At 36.9% G+C, this 6,998-nt stretch overlaps 1 pseudogene; it reads right to left on the bottom strand.

Moving 5' to 3' along the window:
• Nucleotides 1-383: 383 nt before the first annotated feature.
• On the bottom strand, nucleotides 384-950 carry LOC137756323 (SAYSvFN domain-containing protein 1 pseudogene; annotated as a pseudogene).
• Nucleotides 951-6,998: the final 6,048 nt, after the last annotated feature.

The raw sequence follows: 6,998 nt of genomic DNA, 5'->3' as shown, positions 1-6,998 counted from the left end.
GACTTAAAGAGAATATTTACTTTTAGCACATAGTCCTGATGTACCAAACCATTACTTCAAACAGCTGGATATTTTAAACAGTTATCTCCCCAATGCCCTCCTACTGTTCTAAAAATCACCTCTCTTAAATAAAGAGACAAATAGGTCTCCTTTCTTGAGTGCGTAATTTTTATAAATTGCATCAGACCCACAGTGAGTGTCTTTCTGGGAGTTTCACCAAAACCAAAAAGAAGTTCTGATATAAAACTGCAGCAGGAAATCAGGGAAAGCGTGTGGAACTGCGGGGTCACAGAACTGACCTGCAAGCTATCCTTGGCCAAACCCACAAATCGGCACCCCAGGGGTGTGAGGGCCCTGGGGGCCAGCCAACGGCAGGGCTGGTCCTATCTCCCCTGCAGGGGTCTCAGGTGCAGCTCGCATTCCAGCTGCTGGGCAATCAGGGTGCCCTGGATGGCCTCACAGCCCGGGTTGAACACGGAGTACCCGCTCTTCCCCCCTCTGTCTTCTCCTCAGGGCCTCGTTTCCCCCACATGCCTCCAGTAGAAGAGGGACAGGACAAAATAGGCCAGGCCAAATTCCAGTTCCACAAACAGTCCCAGCAGGACCAACCAGAGGAGCACCTTCAAGAAGGTGATGTCGGTCAGGGGAGACTGGCCCCCCTGGGGCGGGGGGGGCAGAGGTGGTGGCTTGGCCGGATTCTGCGATGGCTGTGACATGCAGCCCCCAGGCCAAGCTGCTCCCTGAGCAAGGCTGGGCTGGGCCTGGGTACTCAAGGGCCTCGGTTTCCACACCAGGAACAGTTTTAGCCAGCCTGGGGCTGCCTTTGGAGTTACAGCTGCTTCTGCCTTCTCTCCCGAGGTTTGTGCACGGTGGCTCTGAAGTGCTGGGTTCTGCCACCAACCTGGCTGGTTTCTGGGCCCTACCCCCAACTCAGCTAACCACTGCTCCATGGCACATGCCCTGTTCTCTGTGCGCCCAGGAGTGCGTGTGCCCACGCTGGTGTATTATATTGATTGATTTTTAAATGTTGAAAGACCCTTGCATTCCTGGCATAAATCACTCTTGGTCCTGGTGTATAATACTTCTAATATACTGCTGAATTCAGTTTGCTGGTGCTCTGTTGAGAATTTTTAGATTTATATCCACAAGTGATATTGATCTGTGGCTTTCTTTTAATGTGATATATTTGTCTATCCTTAGTATCAGGGTAATGGTGGCCTCATAGAATGACTTAGGAAGTGTTCTCTCATCTTCTTTAGGGAGATTTTGAGAATTGGTGTTAACTTATTTTTAGATGTTTGGCAGAATTAACTAGTGGAGCCATTTGGTCCTGAGCTTTTCTTGCTTGGGAAGGTTTTAATTACTGATTCAATCTCTTTACTCGTTATTGCTCTAATCAGATTTTCAATAAGATATAACAATTATGAACATATATGCACCCAACAACAGATCCCCAAATATATGAAGCAAAAATTGACAGAATCGAAGGGAAGAATAAACAGTTCTATAATAATAGTTGGAGATTTCAATACCCTGCTTTTTTTTTAATAAATTTATCTACTTATTTATTTATGGCTGCATTAGGTCTTTGTTGCTGTGCGCAGGCTTTCTTTAGTTGCGGCAAGCGGGGGTTACTCTTCGTTGCGGTGCGCAGGTTTCTCATTGCAGTGGCTTCTCTTGTTGCAGATCATGGGCTCTAGGTGTGTGGGCTTCAGTAGTTGTGGCACACAGGCTCAGTAGTTGTGGCTCATGGGCTCTAGAGCACAGGCTCAGTAGTTGTGGCACATGGGCTCTGCGGCATGTGGGATCTTCCTGGACCAGGGATCAAATCTGTGTCCCCTGCCTTGGCAGGCGGATTCTTAACCACTGTGCCACCAGGGAAGTCCCTCAATACCCTACTTTTCATAATGATAGAACAATCAGATAGAAGATCATTATGGAGATAGAGAATTTAAACACTATAAACCAACTAGATCTAACAGGCATACACAAATCCTCCACCCAACAACAGCAGAATGCATATTTTTCTTCCAGTTGCAGATAGGACATTCTCCACAACAGAACATATGTTAGGCCACAAATCAAGTGTTAATAAATTCAGAAAGACTGAAGCCATACAAAGGGTATGCTCTGAACACAAAGAAAGGCAACTAGAAATCAATAACATTAGGAGAACTGGAAAATTCCAAATATGTGGAAATAAAACCATACATTAAATAGCCAATGAATGAAAGAAAAAAAATCAGAAGGGAAATCAGAAAATACTCTGATACAAGTTAAAATTAAAAACACAATATACCAAAACTTATAAGATGAAATGAAAGCCATGCTCAGACGGAATTTTATAGCTGTAAATGTCTACATTAAAAATGAAAAGAAATCTCAAATAAGCAACTTATCTTCATACCTTAAGGAAGTAAAAAAAAAGAAGAGCAAATTAAACAAAAAATTATCAGAAAGAAAGAAATAATAAAGAATGGAGCTGAGAATAACAAAATAGAGAATAAAAAGATAATAGAGACAGTCAATGAAACTAAAAGCTGTTTTTTTAGAGATTATTAAAACTGACTAACATTTACCTATACTTACCAAAGAGAGAGAGGGAGAGACAAAGAAGAGAGAAAGAACTAAATTTCTAAAATCATAGGTGAAAGTGGGGACATTGCTACTACACCTTACAGAAAAAAAAAAAAAAAACTTATAGGAAAATACTATGAAAAATTGTTTGCCTACAAATTAGATAACTTAGATGAAACAGACAAATTCCTAGATACAGACAAACTACCAACACTGATTAAAGAATAAATAAACATCTTAAATTTGTACCAATTAGTTTGAAGTAGTACCAGCTTAGCTTCTTTAGTGTACAAAAATATTGCTCTTATGCAGTTCCATCCCATCTTCCTTATGTTGTTATTTTCACAAATCACATCTTTATACATTGTATACCTATTAACATAGATTCGTAATTATTGTTTTATGTGTTTACCTTTTAAATTGTATAGAAAAAAGAGGATTTATGAAGTAGAAATCAATAATACTGGCTTTAATGTTTACCTACATAGCTACCTTTACCTTTGTTCTTTATTTCTTTATATGGCTTTGATTTACTATCTAATGTTCTTTAATTTCAGCCTGAATTACTATCATTAGCATTTCTTGTAGTACAGGTCTACCAGTGACAAACTCCCTCAGTGTTTGTTTATCTGGGAATGTCTTGATTTCTCCTTCATTTTTGAAGGATGTTTTTGTTGAGTATAGAAGTTTTGGGTGACAACTTTTTTTCTGTCCGTATTTTAAATATGTCATTCCACTGTTTACTAGCTTCCATGATTTTTGATAAGAATATACATTCTTCCCAAGTGCACCTGGAGCAATTTCCAGGATAGACTATTTAGTAGGCCATAAAAAAAAACCTCAATAAATTTAAAAGGATAGAAATCATAGAAATTATGTTCTCTGACCACAATGGATTGAATTTAGAAATCAAAAATAGAAAGATATTTCAGGAACTCACAAATATGTGGAAACTAAACAACAAACTCCTAAATAACCACTTGGTCAAAGAAAAAACTCAAAAGAAAAATTAGAAAATACTTTGAGATCAATGAAAATGAAGATGAAACATTCCAAAAATTAAGATGTGGTTAAAGCAGTGTTTAGGGGGAAATTTATAGCTGTAAATACTTATGTTAAAAAAGAGGAAATATTTCAAATCAGTAATCTAATTTCCACCTTAAGACACTGGAAAAAAAGGAATAAACAAATGTAAAACAAGCAGAAGGAAAGAAATAATGAAGTGCAAATTAATGAAATAGAGAGTAGAAAATAGAGAAAATCAAAGAAACCAAAAGCTGGTTCTTTAAAATGATTAACAAACTTGACAAACTTATAGCTATATTCACAAAGAAAAAACCATAGATGACTCAAATTACTAAATCAGAAACTAAAGAGAAGACATTCCTACAGATATTACAGAAATACAAATGATTAAAAAGGAATACTCTGAACAATTGTGTGTCAATAAATAAGACAATTCAGATGAAATCGAAAAATTCCTAGAAAGACACAGACCACCGAAACTAATTAAACAAGAAATAGACAGTAAGAATGGATCTATAACATGAGTTGAATTAGCAATTTTAAAAAACAGCTACAAAGAAAGTATTAGCACAGATGGATTCATTGGTGAATCGTACCAAACATTTAAAAAAGAACTAATACCAATTCTTCAGAAACTCTTCCAAAAAAATAGAAGAAGAAGCAATATTTCCCAATTTCCCAACTCATTCTTTGAAGCCAGTATTACCCTGATACCAAAACCAGACAAAGATATCACAGGAAAAGAAACCTAAAGACTAGCATCTCGTAATAATAAAGATGCAAACATCCTCAACAAAACACTAGAAAAGAGACATCTGTAGAACATTCCACCCAACAACAGACTATATATTCTTCCCAAGAACCTATGGAACATTCTCCAGTATAAACCATATGCTAAGCCATAAAAGAAAACACTGACAAACCAAATTCAGCAACATAAATGATTTATACACCATGGCCAAGTGTGATTTATCACAGAAAAGCAAGGATGGTTTAATATCCGAAAAACAATTAATACACCATATCAATAGAATAGAAAATGAAAATCATAGTCATCTCAGTAGATACAGAAAAAAAGCATTCAACAAAATATAACACCCTTTTATGATAAAAACACTCAACAAACTAGGAATACAAAAGAACTTTATTAACTATATAGAAGACGTGTAAGATATACCCACATCTAACATCCATAAGATCAGTTATGAGACAAAGATACCTGTTCTTACCACTTCTATTCAACATGGTACTAAAGGTTCTAGCCTGGGTACTTGGGCATAAAAAAGCAATAAAAGGCATCCAAAATGGAAAGAAGTAAACCCATCTTTATTCACAGATGACAGGATCTTATACATAGAACATCCTAAGGAACCCACTAAATACCTGTTAGAACTAATAAACAAATTCAGTAAGGTTGCAGGATACAAGATCCATATACAAAAATAAACGGTATTTCTTTACTTGTACTTTTTTTAAAAAAAATAATTAATTTATTTATTTTTGGCTGTGTTGGGTCTTCATTTCTGTGCGAGGGCTTTCTCTAGTTGTGGCAAGCGGGGGCCACTCTTCATCGCGGTGCGCGGGCCTCTCACTATCGCGGCCTCTCTTGTTGCGGAGCACAGGCTCCAGACACGCAGGCTCAGTAGTTGTGGCTCACGGGCCCAGTTGCTCCGCGGCATGTGGGATCTTCCCAGACCAGGGCTCGAACCCGTGTCCCCTGCATCAGCAGGCGGATTCTCAACCACCGCGCCACCAGGGAAGCCCAAACGGTATTTCTACATACTTGCAATGAACAATTTGAAAATGAAACTAAGAAAACAATTGCATTTACAATAGCATCAAAAAGAATAAAATATTTAAGAATAACTTTAATAAAAGGAGTGTAAAACTTATACATGCTCTAAAAACTACAAAATTTTGTTGGAAGAAATTAAAGATCTAAATACACATAAAAACATCCTGTGTTCGTGGATTAGAAGACTTAATATTTTTAAGATGGCAATACTCCCAAATTGATCTACAAATTCAATGCAACCCTTATCAAAATCCTCACTGCCTTATTTGCAGAAATTGGTAAGCTGATCCTAACATTCATATGGAAATGCAAGGGACCCAGAATAGTCAAAACATTCTTGAAAAAAGAACAAAGTTGGAGGTCTCACACTTTCTGATTTCAAAACTTACTACAAAGCTATAGTAATTAAGAACATGTGGTACTGGCATAAGGATGGACATATAGATCAATGGAATAGAATTAAGAGTCCAGATATGAACTTATGTGTCTATGGTTAACTGGTTTTCAACAAGGGTTCCAAGGTCATTCAATGGGAAAGAATAGTCTTTTCAACAAATGGTACCATGACAACTGGATAGACATATGCAAAAGAATGAGATTGAACACTTACCTCACACCATATACAAAAATTAGCTCAAATGTATCAAAGACCTAAATATAAGAGCTAAAATTATAAAACACTTAAAAGAAAACATGGAGGTAAATCTGCATGACCCTAGGTTTAGAAGCAGAATCCCATATATGACACCAAAGCATAAGAAACACAATCAAAATATATAAATTGAACTTCATCAAAATAAAAAACATCTATGCTTTAAAGGACACTATCAAGAAAGTGGAAAAACAATCCCCATGATGGGAGAAATATTTTCAACGTACAGGGAACTTGTATCTAGTATCCATAAGCGACTCTTAAAACTGATTAATAAAGAGACAACCCAATTTTTAAAATGGGCAAAGTATCTGAATAGACATTTCTCTAAAGAAGATATACAAATGACAGATAAGCACATGAAAATGTTCTCAGGGGAATGCATATCAAAACCACAATGGGATACCACTTCACTTCTACTGGGATTGCTATAATCAAAAAGCCAGATAATAACAAGTGCTGACAAGCATGTGGAGAAATCAGAACCCTCATACACTGCTGGAGGGGAAGTAAAATGGTGCAGCCACTTTGAAAACAGTTTGGCAGTTCCTTACATGGTTAAACATAGAGTTATCATATGACCCAGCAATTCCAATCCTAGGTATATACCCAAAATAAATGAGAACATACATTCACCCAAAAACTTGTTCATGAATGTTTACAGCAGCATTAATCAAGACAGCCAAAAGGTGAAAACAACCCAAGTATCTATCAACTGATGAATAGATAAATTAAATGTGCTATATCTGTACAGTGAAAATTTATTCCACAATAAAAAGAAATGAAGTACTAATACATGCTACAACATGGATGCACCTTGGAAACATCACATTAAGTGAAAGAAGCCAGTCATACAAAGCCACTTATAGTATAATCCCAATTACATGAAATGTCCATTATAGGCAAATCCACAGACACAGAAAGTTGATTAGTGGTTTCCAGGAGTTG

Source organism: Eschrichtius robustus, chromosome X, assembly GCF_028021215.1.
Source record: "Eschrichtius robustus isolate mEscRob2 chromosome X, mEscRob2.pri, whole genome shotgun sequence".
In the NCBI taxonomy this organism is placed as follows: domain Eukaryota; kingdom Metazoa; phylum Chordata; class Mammalia; order Artiodactyla; family Eschrichtiidae; genus Eschrichtius; species Eschrichtius robustus.
This window is presented reverse-complemented; position numbering and strand designations above follow the sequence as displayed.